Source organism: Theropithecus gelada, chromosome 10 (genome assembly GCF_003255815.1).
Source record: "Theropithecus gelada isolate Dixy chromosome 10, Tgel_1.0, whole genome shotgun sequence".
NCBI classification, from domain to species: domain Eukaryota; kingdom Metazoa; phylum Chordata; class Mammalia; order Primates; family Cercopithecidae; genus Theropithecus; species Theropithecus gelada.
Genome location: NC_037678.1, coordinates 55,039,091 through 55,056,495, shown reverse-complemented (window position 1 = coordinate 55,056,495; position 17,405 = coordinate 55,039,091). Strand labels below are relative to the sequence as shown.

At 43.7% G+C, this 17,405-nt stretch overlaps 1 protein-coding gene across 4 annotated transcripts in view; it reads left to right on the top strand.

Moving 5' to 3' along the window:
• Nucleotides 1–17,405, top strand: part of NCOA3 (nuclear receptor coactivator 3) — a 161,091-nt gene that overhangs the window by 84,843 nt on the left and 58,843 nt on the right. The window lies entirely within an intron of this gene.

Below are 17,405 nucleotides of genomic sequence, written 5' to 3'. Positions count from 1 at the left end.
ATCCTGTATTCCTATAATAAAGTAAGCTAGAGAAAAGAAAATGTTATTAAGAAAATCATGGCCGAGTGCGGTGGCTCATGTTTATAATCCTAGCACTTTGAGAGGCTGAGGTGGTTAGATGACCTGAGTCCAGGAGTTGGAGAACAGTCTGGGCAACACAGCGAAACCCCATCTCTACAGAAAATGCAAAAACTGGCCATAGTGGCCTGTGCCTTAGTCCCTGGCACTAGAGAGACTGAGGTGGGAGGACTGCCTGTGCCCATGAGGTTGAGGCAGCGCCTGAGCTGTGATTGTGCCACTGCACTCTAGCCTGAGCAACAGAATGAAACCCTGTATCCAAAAAGAAATAGAAAAAAAGAAGAAAATTGTAAGGAGGCTGGGCATGGTAGCTCACTTATATGCTCACAACTATGATCCCAGCACTTTGGGGGTCGGACGCGGGAGGATCACTTGAGGCCAGGAGTTGGAGACCAGCCTAAACAACATAGCAACATCCCCAGTTCTACAAAACTCACACAGAATTAGCCAGCAAGGTGGTGTGCGCTTGTAGTCCTAGCTACCTTAGGAGGCTGAGGTGGGAGATTGCTTGATCTCAGGAATTTGAAGCTGCTGTCAGCTATGATTGCACCACTACACTTCAGCATGAGCAACAGTATGAAACCTTGTCTCTAGAAAATAAGTTAATAAGTAAATAATTAAAAATGAAAGTCATGGCCGGACGTGGTAGCGCATGCCTGTAATCCCAGCACTTTGGGAGGCAAAGGTGAGTGGATCACCTGAGGTTAGGAGTTTGAGACCAGCCTGGCCAACATGGTCATTTTTGTAAAAATACAAAAATTAGCTGGGCGTGGTGGCGTGTGCCTGTAATCCCAGCTACTCGAAAAGCTGAGGCAGGAGAATCACTTGAACCTTGGAGGTGGAGGTTGTAGTGAGCTGAGATCATGCCACTGTACTCCAGCCTGGGCAATAGAGCGAGACTTCATCCCTAAAAAAAAAAAAAAAAAAAAAAAGTCATAAGGAAGAGTAAATATATATATTATTCATTAAGTGGATCATGATAAAGGTCTTCATTCTTCTTGTGAGGTTGAGTAGGCTTGAGGAGGAGGAGAAAGAAGAGGAAATGTTGGTCCTACTGTCTTAGGCATGGCAGGAGTAGAGAAAAATCTGCATGTAACAGAACAAGTGCAATTCCAATGTGTCATACAAGGGGTGATGGTATTCGTATATATGTATATACATACATATACAAACATAATTTTGGGGGAAGAGAAGAAATCCTCCCTCCTTATGTGTGAATATTTTAATGGCATTTAGTCAAACATCTGAATTAGCCCCAACTTATATTTACTGTTTCACCTTGTGAAGACAAATTTCCCCAAATTGCTTGTGCGGCAAATAACATTTCATCTAACCCCTTTCTTAACTTTTTTTTTTTTTTTTTTTTTTGAGACAGAGTCTCCCTCTGTCACCCAGGCTGGAGTGCAGTGGTGTGATCTCGGCTTACTGCAGCTTCTGCCTCCTGGGCAATTCTCATGCCTCAGCCTCCCAAGTAGCTGGGATTATAGGCGTGCACTGCCACATCCGGCTAAGTTTTGTATTTTTGGTAGAGATGGGATTTCACCATGTTGGCCAGGCTGAAACTCCTGGCCTCAAGTGATATGCCTGCCTTGGCCTAAAGTGCTGGGATTATAGGCGTGAGCCACTGCGTCTGGCCCCTTTTCTTAACTTCTAATATTATATCAGAATAGGAAAAATGAGAATAGAAAAAGCTGCCTGGTTGCCGAGAAAGCAATCATGCTTTGCTTAGCTAAATTTCTTTTAGTAATCTCGTCATTTTCTTGGTTAGCTAGGTTTGAAATCTGAGTTGTCTTTGAATCCCACCACACTCTGATACATTTGGTAAGCAGGCTTTATCTGGCTTTCTAGTTTCATATGTCCTGTATTTGTTGCACTTTCTGTTCCTAATTTTAGCTTCTGAGGCCAAGACCCCATAATTTCATGAGGGTATTTGTCCTTGTCTCTACTGCTTCCTTGTCCACTCAAAGTTTTGCTAGATTTTCCTAAATTTATACTTTTAGCCAAGCTTATGTTGTGCTCTAAGTTTTGTGCTACCTTTCCTTGGCTTACAGAAAAAAAAAGTACAAACTCCCTTCTCTGACATTTCCAATGGTACTTTATCTGAGAATCTATCCAAGTTACCAGCCTTAGGTCTTGTAATTTCCCTATGAAATCCCTCAGTTAATTGTGATATATACCCATTCTTCTGAACATAGCAGAGAACTATCTCCACAGATTTCTTTTGTTGTTGTTGTTGTTGAGACAGTCTTGCCTTGTTACCCAGCTTGGAGTGCAGTGGTGCAATCTTGTTTCACTGCAACTTCCACGTCCAGGTTCAAGCCTGCCTCAGCCTCCCGAGTAGCTGGGATTACAGGCACCCACCACCATGCCCAGCTAATTTTGTATTTTTAGTAGAGATGGGGTTTCACCATGTTGGCCAGGCTGGTCTTGAACTCCTGACCTTAGGTGATCTACCTGCCTTGGCCTCCTAAAGTGCTGGGATTACAGGTGTGAACCACTGTGCTCGGCCAATTTTTTTTTTTTTTTAAATTCCTTTTATTTGGAAGTATACATTTACAAAAGTTGCAAAAATATAGTGTAAAGAACATCTGGATATCCTTTATCCAGACTTATCCACTTGCTTTATTATTTGTATTTGTGCCGTCGTATTCTCTTTTCTCTTTCCATACACATAAACACACAATTTTTAACCATTTGAGGGTGAATTACATATGTTATGCTTCTTTCCCCTAATACTTCTGTTGTATTCCTACAAATAGGGTAATTCTTTTATATAACCATGGTACAGTTAATAACTTCATAAATGGACATCGATGAAATCTATCGCCCATATTCCAGTTTTGTCAGTTGACCTAAGGAAGTCTCTTGTAGCATTTTCTACGCTTCCCGTATAGACTGCAGTCTGGGGTCAGGTTCTGCATTCAGTTATTATTTCTCTTTAGCCTCTTTTTTCCTGGGATATTTTCACAGCCTTTCCTTATCTCTTATGACATTGGCATTTTTGAGAACACAACCCTTCCCTAACCCCCTTACTCTCTCCAATGGAGATGTTCTTCATTTTATGTTGGTCTGAAATTTCCTTGTGATTAGATGAAGATGTTACATATTCTTGGCAGGAATACTACATCGGTAATGTGATACTCTGAGATGGAGTCATATGACGTCCATCTGTCCCTTATTGTGATGCAAATTTTGATCCCTTGGCCAAGGTGTTGCCAGATTTCTCCACTGTATGGTTTTTTCGCCCTCTCTTTTGCCAAGCAGTAAACAGCCTGTGGGGAAACAATGTAGATATTCTGATTCTTTTCACAGCTTCTTCTAGAAATAGCATTCATTGACTCTTGTCTGATCCAGCCTTTTATTGTGATGATTGCAAAATGGTCATTTTTTTCTTTCCAGCATTCCTTTCACATTACCTGTCAGCTCTTGGCTGTATTCCGTAATCAGTAGCCCTATCTATTGGTTATGGATTCATGAATTCCTATTTTTTGAATGGTTTATGATTCACTTACCCTGCTTAATTATTTTAGTGCTCAAATTGTCCTAGAAGTTTGGCCTAGTGAAACTCCTGTAAGTGGGCCGCTGTGTCCTTGTGGGGAATAAAAGTTTTAGAGATCAGGATCTCTCTGAGTGCTAGGTGTCCTCACTAATTCTGGGCTGTTTTCTCATCTTGGCCTTTTTAGTGGATAGAGCTAGAAAATAATATGCATGCTTATACACATACACATACATATACATACTCATACAGTCATCCCTTCGTACCTGAGGGTGACTGGGTCTAAGACCCTTTGCACCAAAATCTGCTGATGCTCAAGTTCTTTAAACTATAAAGTAGCAATTGTATTTGCATGTAACCCATGTTCAATTTCTTGTATGCTTTAAATCATCTCTAGATTACTTACAAGAATGTAACAGAGAGTAAATACTGTGTAGGTTATTGTTAAACTGTATTTTTTAATTTGTATTTTATTGTTGTATTGTTTTTTACAATTTATTTTTTGAGTATTTTTGATCCGTGGATGCAGAATCCATGGATACAGAGGGCCGACTGCACAAGTGTTCATTGAAATATTGATATACGTATTTTAGAAATCATGAGTTTATATCAGTATGTACCTTTTTATTCCACGTCTGCAGGGTTCTTTGTACCCCATTTTTTATTTTTATGTCCCTTCTTATTATGTGGTACGTTTACTCATTTGCCTAATCCTCTAATACATCTAAAATAATTTCAGAATTGGTTTTTTCATTTCACTACAATAAACAAACTGAAAATGAGTGGAGCATTTGTCTGTAATTCTTCTCCACCTCCCAATTTTACCCAAGACAGAGAGTAAATAGTTAAAATTTAAATTGCTTGGATTAGCCCTCCATACCCCTTCTCCACCCCACTTTTTTTTTTTTTTGAGACAGTCTCGCTCTGTTGCTCAGGCTGGAGTGCAGTGGTGCCATCTTGGCTCACTGCAACCTCTGCCTTCTGAGTTCAAGCGATTCTTCTGCCTTAGCCTCCTGAGTAGCTGTGACTACAGGTGCGTGCCACCACACCCAGCTAATTTGTATATCTTTAATAGAGACAGGGTCTCACCACGTTGCCCAGGCTGGTCTCCAACTCCTGATGTCAGGCAATACGCCTGCCTCTGCCTCCCAAGGTGCTGGGATTACAGGAGTGAGCCACCACGCCCGACCTCCACCCCACTTTTACTTCCCACCTTACTTTCTGTATAATCTAGTTAAGGTATTCATTTGAAACAAAATTAAGTTTATTTACTTGTTTGCTTATGCTGCCTCTCATTCTGATTTCTATTTTTGTAATATATAGAATAATAACATGCTTTCAAAAGTCAGAATTATACAAAAGGCATACATTGCTTTTGTATCTCTTCCATGCCATTTTTCTTCAGTTTTCTTAGGTAACAAACGTAAATGTTTTCTGTCTTATCCTTCCTGTTTCTTTTTTTTTGATGATATCTGTATGTTTTATTTATTTTTTATACAAAAGATAGCATACTATATATACTCTTTTGCACTTTGCTTTTTCCCCTACTTAACTGATATCTCCTGGAAATAATGCCCTGTCATGCCGAAGAGATCTTTCCCATTCATTTTAATTGTAGTAACATTTACAGAACATAAAATATACCTTTTTTTTAAAAAGATAGAGTTTGGCTCTTGTCTCCCAGTCTGGAGTACAGTGGTACAATCTCGGCTCACTGCAACCTCTGCCTCCCGAGTTTAAGGGATTCTCCTGCCTCAGCCTCCCAAGTATCTGGGACTACAAGTGCCCAACACCATGCCCGTCTAATTTGTGTATTTTTTTAGTAGAGACGGGTTTTCACCATGTTGGCCAGGCTGGTTTCAAACTCCTGACCTCAGGTGATCCACCTGCCTTGGCCTCCCAAAGTGTGTGGGTTACAGGTATAAGCCATTGCACCCAGCCAGAGGACCAACTTTTGATTAAATTATAGATACCCAGTTCCAGAGCTATTTGTAAAAAAGATGTTCCTTTTTTCTTGGTTTGCTTTGGTAACTTGATTAATTGACCATATTTGCCAAAGTCTCAGGCCTCTATTCAGTGCCATCCTTATGCCCATATGTGTTGTCTGATTACAGGACTTTATTTATTTATTTATTTGAGACAGAGTCTCGCTCTGTCACTCAGGCTGAAGTGCAGTGGTGCACTCTCAGGTCACTGCAATCTCTGCCTCCCCGGTTCAGGTGTTTCTCCTGCCCCAGCCTCCCGAGTAGCTGGGATTACAGGTGCCTGCTACTATGCCCAGCTAATTTTTTTTTTTAAGTAGTGACGGGGTTTTGCCATGTTGTCCAGGTTGGTCTCAAACTGCTGGCTCAGGTGATCACCCTCCTTGACCTCCCAAAGTTCTGGGATTATAGGCATGAGCCACTGTGCCTGGCTGACTTGAACTTTTAATGTCTCTTTTATTTGTTCTTTGATCCCGAAGCTAGGAAGCAAATATAATACCCTCTCTACCAGATTTCACTTGGAATACTTATGAATTTGGATGAAGTCATCTCTTGTCCAGGTTCCCTAAATTTACTGAGTCATTGGCTGCTACTAAGTGACCTTCCATCTGTGAAGCTAGTTCCTGTAAACCAAGAACAGGTACCAGGCCCATAGGCATTGACTTCCTGTATAATATACAATCTTTGTTTTCTTTTTAAAAAATTTTTTAATTTATAAGATGTTTATTGAAATTTTTTTGTGGAAGTGAGGCATCACTATATTACCTAGACTGGTCTTGAACTCCTGGGCTCAAATAATCCCCCTGCGTTGGTTTCCCAAAGTGTTGGTGCTGGGATTACAGGTATGAGCCACTGTGTCCTGCCCTACTGTCTTTGTTATATTGCTGGACTTGTCATACCATTATATTATAATTATGTGACATTATATCATTATATCCTTCTTAATTATAACACATAGTATATGACCTTGATTGTACAACGATTTGTCCAGTCATTCTGGTAAATTTTGTTTACCTTTGTCCTGATGGAATTTGATTAAGCATATGCAAATAACGTTAATAACATGAAAAATAGACTCAATTTTTACTTTATTTTGAGGCGGGGTCTTACTCTCTTGACCTACCTGGAGTGCAGTGGTATAATCGTGGCTCAATGCAGTCTTGAATTCCTGGGCCCAAGCAGTCCTGCCTCAGCCTCCTGAGTAGCTAGGACTACAGGCATGCACCACCACACTCAAATGCCATTTAAAAATTTTCCTACAAAAACATAACATATTAAATTGTGAGCTAGAGGTAGATGAAGAAGAAAGGAAAAGGGCTTCCTCATATAGCCATCAGAAAACAGAATATTAAAAAATAACACCAGCTTGGGCAATATAGTGAGACCCCATCTCTACAAAAATAAAAAATAAAAACATTAACTGGGCATGGTGGCACATGCCTGTGGTCCCAGCTGCTGGGGAAGCTGAGGTGGGAGGATCGCTTGACCCTGGGAGGCTGATGCCTCAGTGAGCCGTGATTGCATCATCGCACTCCATCCTGGGCAAGAGACCAAGACCCTGCCTCAAAACAAAGCAAAAAACGGCTGGGCATGGTGGCTCGCGCCTGTAATCCCAGCACTTTGGGAGGCTGAGGCAGGTGGATCACCTGAGGTCAGGAGTTCAAGACCAGCCTGACCAACATGGTGAAATCCCTCTCTACTAAAAACATAAAAATTAGCCGGGGATGGTGGCGGGTGCCTGTAATCCCAGCTACTCGGGAGGCTGAGGCACAAGAATCACTTGAACCCGGGAGGCAGAGGCTGCAGTGAGTTGAGATCTCACCATTGCACTCCAGCCTGGGAAATAGAGTAAGATTGTGTCTCAAGACAAAAAACAAAAAATCAAAAGAAAAAAACCATAGTGTGAAACAAATCACTGGTTAAATTTCTCTCACTAGTTCATTTAGTCCTGTGCAGTTAATTCTGTTTTTCTTAGTCTTATTCTGTAGTCACTTTTAAGTTGTCTGCTTAGATGTATAAGATACCCAGACATTTTGTCCTTTAGTATAGTTTTAAAACTTAAAAATGTTAGCTCAGTAATTCATTGTCCGGAGTGTTTCATAAATTATCAATATTTAAAGGTACTTTGATTTGTATAGTCTTTTCCATGAGAATCTTCGACTGTCCTTTGAAGACAAATTATAGCATACGCGTCCTCAAAGGAAGACAGAGAGTAGCAGAAGCCGTCACCCATTTGACAGTAAGACATTTCTGGTACTCTTCCTTCATCTTTATAGATGTGCATTTTCATCTGATGCCCCTTTCCCTTTGGCCTGAAGGATATAATTTCATTTCCAGAATTGTTTATCACTAATTGTCTCAACTTTTATTTATCTGAAAATGTCTCTCTTTCACTCTATTTTTGAAGGTTTGGTTCACTGGATAGAAAATTCTGGGTTGATGATTTTTTTATTTCAGCAATTTAAAGATGTTGTTCTGTTGTGTTGTAACTACCCCCCCCCCCCCCCTTTCTTTGAAGAGGTGATTTTTAATCTTGTTCTCAGTATGTGTGGTCTTTTTTTGTTGTGGATGCTTTTAAGATTTTCTTTTTATGTTTGGTTTAAAATAGTTTGACTATGTATTTAGGTCTAGTTTTCTTTGTATTTATCCTGCATGGTATTCTTTGAGCTTCTTGGATTTGTAAATTTGTGTTTTCATCAAATATGGAAAGTTTTGGCCATTCTTCAAGTACTTTTTCTGCTTCAATTTAATTCTCCTTCCTCTGGGACTCCAATCATACTTGTTAGACCGTTTGATTTGCTTTTTTTTTTTGACGTGGAGTTTCGTTCTTGTTCCCCGGGCTGGAGTTGCAATGGTGCTCTCTCAGCTCACTGCAACCTCTGCCTCATGGGTTCAAGTGATTCTCCTGCCTCAGCCTCCTGAGTAGCTGGGATTACAGGTGCTTGCCACCACACCTGGCTAATTTTTTTTTTTGTATTTTTAGTAGAGATGGGGTTTCGCCATGTTGGCCAGGCTGATCTTGAACCCCTGACTTCAGGTGATCCCCCTGCCTCAGCCTCCCAGAGTGCTCGGATTAGAAGTGTGAGCCACCATGCCCAGCCAACCATTTGATATTTTTATAAGTCCTTAAGGTTCTACCCATTTTTCTTCAGTCTTTTTTCTTTCTCTTCTTCAAATTGGGTAATTCTTTTGATATCCCTTCAAGTTCAGTGACTTTCTCTGCCAACTCAATTTCTAAGCACTATTCAACAATGAAATACTTTTACCTCTTGTTTCATTCTTACAGCCCTGTGTTGGGGTTGATAGAGGCTTCAGAAAAGGTAACAGGTTTATTAAAGTTATATACCTAGTTTGTGGCAAAACTGAAATTAGAACCTAACTCGATTATTTACAAACTACAGACCATTTTCTTTCCATAATTCAGTGAACTTTATCTTCTAATAAGTTGCTGTCATTTAAAATGTTCATACTGTTACTGGTGTGAGTGGTGGTCCTGGTAGGGGATGCTACTTAATTAACAACATTGTCGAATTGCAGAAAATTGAAGTTCTTCTCATTTAAAAAATGGGTTTCAGTTGAAGAATTTAAGTATCCTGAAGTCAGTAATACCTTGAACTAACTTTTTAGATGACATTCCTCCAGCAGTGAAAGTATGTCTGTGGTTACCCAACAGAAAAATTTAATTCTAATGACAGACTGTTTTTTTGAGACAGAGTTTTGCTCTTGTTGCCCAGGCTGGAGTGCAACGGTGTGATCTCCTGTCACTACAACCTCTGCCTCCCAGGTTCAAGCGATTTTCCTGCCTCAGCCTCCCAAGTAGCTGGGTTTACAGGCACCTGCCACCATGTCCCTGTTAATTTTTTGTATTTTGTAGAGATGGGGTTTTACCATGTTGGCCAGACTGGTTTTGACCTCCTGACCTCAGGTGATCCACCCACCTTGGTCTCTCAAAGTGCTGGGACTACAGGCATGAGTCACTGTACCCGGCCACCACAGACGTTTTAAAATCAAGACTTTGGAATCCCAGACTGCAGTATCATTCATTGTCTTGGAAATTAACTCTTTGGAGTACCTCCTCTTGAGTTGATGACAAATTTTAAAACCAGTTTTTGTGTCATATTAGTTAAAATAAGAACATTACAAAGTTTGGTAAAGGAATGAAAGCATTACTAAGCCAGGATAATTATCAAGTGCCTTTATATAAACATTTTCCTAAAATTCTAATTTCTAAAGTTCTGTTATAACCTTATTAGAGAATTAGTATGGAAAAAGAATTACTGGCATAAGAATGACATTGTTAGTTGTAATAACTGTATTTATATTTCTCCTTCAGTTTATTTTGAAATTAAATTTCTAAAGTTTAAAGATAAACATTTTAATTATAAATTCTGCATTCATGCCTTCTAATTAAAATATGAACCAAAATAATAGAAATCTTATAAAGCAATGATTGCTTAAAAACTAAACAACTTAAGTGAATTTTTTTGAGGTTTGTATTGTCTTATGTATAAAAATCAACATTTGTTAGTTTTGCCTTGGATATAACACCTCTCATATTTAAAGCCAGAAAACACATGTTGCCAGATGGGAACTAGAAAGAGTAGTAGTCTTATCTTGGCATCATTTTCCTCATAATGACCAGTTCACTTGTTTTACACATAATCTCAGGTTCTTTCCAGCTTTAGTTTTCTACGATTGATGTATCAGATTCTACATTACAGAACCTTTTAGTTATCTGGTAACTGCTACTACACCACTCAAGATGCATGATAACCAGTCAGATAGAAGATGAAAGTCTTGGCTGGGCACAGTGGCTCATGCCTGTAATCCTAGCACTTTGGGAAGCCTAGGTGGGCAGATCACTTGAGGTCAGGAGTTCGAAACCAGCTTGGCTAACATGGTGAGACCCTGTCTCTACTAAAAATACAAAAAAATTAGCCTGGAGTGTTGGCAGCCACCTGTAATCCCAGCTACTCAGGAGGCTGAGGCAGGAGAATCGCTTGAAACCTGGGAGGCGGAGTTTGCAGTGAGTGGAGATTGTGTCACTGCACTCCAAGCTGGGCAACAGAGGGAGACTCTGTCTCAAAAAAAAAAAAAAAAAAAAAAGAAAAAAGTCGTTATAACATGATGATATTGCTGGGCACGGTGGCTCACGCCTGTAATCCCAGCACTTTGGAAGGCTGAGGCGGGCGGAACACCTGACTTTTTTTTGAGACAGAGTTTTGCTGTTGTCGCCCAGTCTGGAGCGCAGTGGTGCGATCTCAGCTCACTGCAACCTCTGCCTTCGGAATTCAAGCGATTCTCCTGCCTCAGCTTCCTGAGTAGCTGGGATTACAGGCGCCTGCCACCACACCTGGGTAATTTTTGTATTTTTAGTAGATTAAGGATTTTGCCATGCTGGCCAGGCTGGTCTTGATCTCCTGACCTCAGGCAATCTGCCTGCCTCAGCCTCCCAAAGTGATGGGATTACAGGCGTGAGCCACCACACCCGGCCTTTAAACTGACTTATTTTAGGCCGGGCGCGGTGACTTATGCCTGTAATACCAGCACTTTGGGAGGCCGAGACAGGCGGATCACGAGGTCAGGAGATCGAGACCATCCTGGTTAACACGATGAAGCCCCGTCTCTACTAAAATACAAAAAAAAAAAATTAGCCAGGCGAGGTGGCGGGTGCCTGTAGTCCCAGCTACTTGGAGGCTGAGGCAGGAGAATGGAGTGAACCCGGGAGGCAGAGCTTGCAGTGAGCCGAGATCGTGCCACTGCACTCCAGCCTGGGAGGCAGAGCGAGACTCCGCCTCAAAAAAAAAAACACAAAAAAACTGACTTATTTTAATTTTAATTTTATTTTAAGACCGAGTCTCACTGTGTTGCCCTAGTTGGAGTGCAGTGGCGCCATCTTGGCTCACAGCAACCTCCGCCTGCCAGGTTCAAGGGATTCTCCTGCTTCAACTTCCCGAGTAGCTGGGACTACAGGCGCGTACCACCATGCCCAGCTAATTTTTTATTTTTAGTAGAGACGGTGTTTCACCATGTTGGCCAGGCTGGTCTCAAACTCCTGACCTCAGGTGGTCTGCCTGCCTTGGCCTCCCAAAGTGTGCTGGGGTTACAGGAGTGAGCCACCACATCCGGCCTTAAAATGATTTTTTAAAGGAGATGTCTATAGGGATAGGTCAAGAATCTACAGTCCTTGGCTGGCGATTACTTGCAAAGGACCGTGATTTATAACTGTTCGAAAATTTTTTAGACTGGTGGGAGCTTCCAGTTGGTGTGGCTGGAAAACAGTGATTTATTGTTGGGAAGTCCAATAAGGCCAGTTCTATCCAAACTGTTAGAATAGCTGTAAGTGATGTGACTTTACTGAGATTCCATGAAAAAAGTAAAATATTTGATGCCATGACATAAGGCTTTTTTTTTTTTTTTTTTTTTTTTGATTTTTTGGTGGGACTGGTTAAAAGCTTGGCTCTGAAGTTAGAATGACTTCGATTTAATTTCTAGCTCCACCACTTACTAGATGTATGACTTTGGGTTGAGTTTACCTTTCTATTTCTCAGTGTTTTCCAGTGAAGTAGGGATAATGTTGAAGTGTACTTTCATCTACTCACTGTTCTGCGTTTCATAGAGCTGTAAGGAGGATTAAATGGAAGTAATAAGTGCAATGCATTTATCACAATACCTCATTCAGATGTTAGATCAAGTATTTGTTCACATAGTGATTTTTTTACTTTAAACACTAAAATTCTGCATTATTTTATATAAATAAAGAGTATATATTATTTGAATTATGAAGTATACTTTGAAGGCTACTCTTGAACCTGTTTTAATTTAATTTAATGTAACTTAATTTAGGAGAGCTAAGTAATTAAACATGAGGCCAAAGTACATAAGAAAGTGGCAGTCTTTTATTGCAAATATGCATACACTCTCGGACGAGGTTCTCTGGTCCTCAGGTGTGGGGGGCCAGGGAAGTTGCGCCGGCGCTCTCGGGTGTGGTTCTCCGGTCCACAAATGCGGGGGCTGAAGAAGTCACACTGGCTCCTGCCAGTGGCAGACTTTTATGCATTGGTACTGGAAGGGGGAGGGCAGTGGGCAGGATAAGGGCGTGATAGGGGTGTCTCAGTAGGCGTGGCCAGGTAAGTTTCGATCTCTTCGGATTGACATCACCTGGCGCATGCTCGGTTGATCTGCATCTTCCCGGGGCGGGCTGCATTTTCCCGTGCGCGGGAATGTTGGTGAGGAAGAACCCGGAAGCAACATGGATTGTGCCTTCTTGTTCACCTTCCTCCATCTTGTCCTTTTTCCTTCACCGAAACAGTCCAACCTCTTATTGATTATAAGAATTTAGGGCGCCATGGTCTGTCTGGCTGCTTCCTGCTGTTAAGGGGCGTAGTTAGGGTCTGAGGTTGGCAGTTGGGTGTAGGGATGCAGGAGCATTTGGTTGAAGGTGACTCGGGTGATCTCTTGGACCTTGGCTTGGAGAAATTTTATTAGAATGGGAGCAAGACATAACATAAGGCAGAGGATTAGTATGGGAATTAGGAATGGAAGCATCTGCTGTACTACAGGCAGTAGCCATACCGGTGGTCCAGGGGTTAAGGGGGCGTTAAATTGTTGAAGCTAGGGAAACCCCAATAATTAAGGGAAGAAAAACAGCCTGCTTTTGGATGTTATTGCTGGAGCTGAGCTGGGAAGCTAGTTCAGACAATTCTCCTTCGCTATATAGGGTTAAGCTAGGCACTAAAGATACCGGAACGCAAAGGGACTGGGTGATGGAGGTATGGTTAAGAGTTTTAGATAGAGTTTGGTTACACCAAAAGTAGCCTCCAACAGGGGCCGTCTGGGTCCTGCTGGGAGCTTATGTGCAATTACACCATGAAGAGTTTGGCGTAGAGTAGCAAAAAGGAATCTCTGTCTCACTCTGTCTCTCTTCATCTCTGTCTCTGTTCATCTCTGTATCTCTTCATCTATCTCTCTCTCTCTTCATCTCTGTCTCTCCTCATCTCTGTCTCTATCTCTGTCTCTCTCCATCTCTGTCTTACTCTGTCTCTCTTCATCTCTCTCCCCATCTCTGTCTTTGTCTCTCTCCACCTCTGTCTCTCTGTCTCTCTCCATTTCTATCTCTCCCCATCTCTGTCTTTGTCTCTCTCCACCTCTGTCTCTCTCTCTGTCTCTCTTCATCTCTGTCTTTCCCCATCTCTGTCTTTCTCCATCTCTATCTCTTCATTTCTGTCTCTGTCCGTCTCTGCCTCTCTCTGTCTCTGTCTGTATCTCTTTGTCTCCATCTCCATCTCCGTCTCCGTCTCTCCACCTCCCGCTCATTAAGGCTACTCTCCTTACCAACTCCCCTACCTCCTGGCTTCTCCCTATCTCTGACTCAACAGGGACTGAGTGCCGCAGAGGCCCTTGGGGAGGTCTGGGCTTTCTACTGCCTTCTGGTTATAGCCTCTCCGTCCCTTTATCTGTCCTTCATCTTGGCGTAATGAGTCCACATTTTATTTAGGGAGAGGGCAGAGTGACAACCCTGGGTGGCGGGGGGGGGGGGACAATCTGCAGTGCCCTGCATGACTGAGTGTATCTGGTTGTCTGTAGACCAGGTTTAGAATCTCCATGCAAAGTTAGGATTAGTAGGAGTAACTAGGGGAATTAGAGTGAACCATAATAATGATGACAAAGGTGTAGAGGGTAAGTTCAACATTGCCGAAATCACAAAGGGCACCCTGCCAAGCTAGGTCTTCTATGAGAGTAAAAAGTTGGGAAACCTACTGGTTGGGGGATGGGTCGGGAAGGAGGGTGTCTATGGGGTTTATGAGGGAAAAGTCAGTTAAGTTAAGATGAAGAATGGTGAGGAAGCGGGAAAATTTGAGGAGGGTGTTGATCCTTGAGTAGAACCTGGCCACCTGGAGAAAGGGAAGGGGAATAGATGTTTTGAGTTAGGTTAAGATGTTTTATCCCAAGAGGGGGGTGGGACAAGAGGGCATGATGAGGAAAGAGTGGGCAAAGCATGCATAGTCCAGGCAGTAACTTAGCATTGGGGTCTGGCGAGGGTTAGACGGTTTACCGTCAAGGTTACCTTAACTACTGAGATAGTCGATGGCTGGCTAGGACCTCCATAGGTTGACAAAACAGAATAGGTAGCCTCCGTATTGATGAGAAAAGAAATTGGCTTACCCGCTATCTGTAGAGTTACCCTAGGCTCGGCGAAGGTGATCAGGGTCTCCGAGTGTGGGCACCGTCAGTCGTCGTCCAGGTGTAGGAGCTGGAAGGAGCCTTCCGGCCTTTGAGGAGAGGCACCACGTTGAGGCGCAATGCCTGCCCTGCTGGCGGGGCAATCAGACTTCCAATGTCCTTCCTGTTGGCAGGTTGGGCATGGCGTGGTAGGCAGGCGAGGATTTGGACACCTTTTTTCCCAATGCCCAGTTGTGCCACACTTAAAGCATGGACGAGACAGAGTGGCCGGCTTGGCCTGGGGACACTGGTTTGCCCAGTGTCCTGGGTCTCCGCATTTATAGCAGGAGTCCCTGGGAGACTTGCCCTGTGTCTTCCCTGCCGGCAGAGTGGGCAACGCTGGTTGGAGGGCAGCCACTAGAGCTTGTGCCTGAAGCAGAGCCCTTCTTTTCTCCTTGTCTAGCTCTGCAGCCTGAGCTGCTGCTTCTCTGGAGTTAAAAACTTTGAAGGCCAATTTTCCTGTATGGGAGTCTGAGGCCCATCTTCAACCTTTTTTTTGCTTTTTTGGAATATCTGAGGCTGACTGGGAAATAAAGTAGGAGGCTAGGACAGCTGCTCCAGCTGGGGAGGTGGGGTCTAGCCGAGTAAATTGGGCTAGTGCCTCTGTAAGGCGATTTAGGAAGGAAGCCGGGTTCTCATCTGGGTGCTGGATGATTTCTTTAGTTTATCAAAATTGACCACTTTGTTAGAGGCTGCCTGCATACCGGCTAAGAGACATTGAACCATAATGTCTCTCCTATGGCGGCCAGGCTGCTGTGGTTGGTAGTCCCAATCTGGTTCTATGGACGGGACAGCCATCTCTCCTAACGGGACAGTGGCGTCAGTTAAATGCCATTGATGTGCATGTTGCCTGGCGGCTGCAAGAATACGCTCTCTTTCCTCTGGGTTAAGGGAGGAAGTAAGAATGACATGTAAGTCATGCCAGGTAAGGTTATATGCTCTGGCCTAGGTATCGAAACTCTTTGGAATATTAGGTGGGGTTGGCTGAGAAGTCGCCAAGTCGTTCTTCAGTTTTGGAAAGGTCAGCCAAGGAAAAGGGGACGTGGACTCTAACCACGCCTTTGGCTCCAGCAACTTCTTGGGGTGGGGGAGGGGGCAACAAACTAGCAGGGGAGGTTGGAACAGACTGACCAGTAGGGTAGGTTAAGACAGGCTGACTGGTAGAGGGGGTTGAGGCAGGCTGACTGGTAGAGGGCTGACTAATGGGGGCCGCTACCGCGGTCTTGGAGCGAGTGTGGATGGAAATGGGAGAGTAAGAGGAGTGGCTGAGGGAGGAGTGTCGGGCGGGGCAGTGGGAGCTCCATAGGGAGGGGTGAGAGGAGTGGCTGAAGGAGGAGCGTCGGGAGGGGTGGTAGGAAGTCCATAGGGAGGGGGGTTGGAAAGTCGGGAGGGAGGTCGCCTGCCATCAGCCCCATCTGAAATGGAGGTGGAGTCCTCCTCAGTTGCTGAGGTGGGGGCCAAGGGCCGGGTTTAGGGGTTTAGGCTAACAAGACCTGGGCCATTTAACACCAGGCGCACAGGTCTGGACGAGAGCGCAAGTCCTAAAAGCCTTGAACATAGATAATTTCTGACCACTTTCTGAACCTCTGGCAGAAATTAGAGAGATCTAATAGAATGTTATAGTCAAGTGTGCCGTCTGGTGGCCATTGAGATTGGTTGTCTAATTTATACTGCGGCCATGCCACAGTGGAGAGGTTTCGATTGTGAGGTTCCCATTGTTTAACCACCAGAAATGGAAACCGACCTCACGCAGTGGCAAAGCGTCCTTTGCCGCTGCTAGAGACCGGGGGCTCCTGGAGCCACTAACGGAGAATTGAGGAACTTGAAGATGGACGTCTCCGGGTTGAAGACCTCACTGTGCCACAGGGTGGCTACGTCCTTGGGCGTACGTACAACTCTAGGCCAAGGACACGGAAACGGACGGAGATGGTTAACAAAGGGGAGTACTCACCGAAGAAGAAATTCTCAGAGCGGCACCCGTGGAAAGCTGAACACTTGTTCGGTGTTCGTGGCTGGTTGGGATGGGAGCTGGTTCGCTGCAGAGGAGGTTTGTTAGACCCCTAGGGAATGTTGAGGAAGGGTCTCCTCCTGGGTCGGGTTTCGGCACCAACTGTTTTAATTTAATTTAATGTAACTTAATTTAGGAGAGCTAAGTAATTAAACATGAGGCCAAAGTACATAAGGAAGTGGCAGTCTTTTATTGCAAATATGCATACACTCTCGGACGAGGTTCTCTGGTCCTCAGGTGTGGGGTGCCAGGGAAGTTGCACCGGCGCTCTCGGGTGAGGTTCTCCGGTCCACAAATGCGGGGGCTGAAGAAGTCACACTGGCTCCTGCCAGTGGCAGACTTTTATGCATTGGTACTGGAAGGGGGAGGGCAGTGGGCAGGATAAGGGCGTGATAGGGGCGTCTCAGGCGTGGCCAGGTAAGTTTCGATCTCTTCGGATTGACATCACCTGGGGCATGCTCGGTTGATCTGCATCTTCCCGGGGCGGGCTGCATTTTCCCGTGCGTGGGAATGTTGGTGAGGAAGAATCCGGAAGCAACATGGATTGTGCCTTCTTGTTCACCTTCCTCCATCTTGTCCTTTTTCCTTCACCCAAACAGAATCCACTACTGGAACTGAA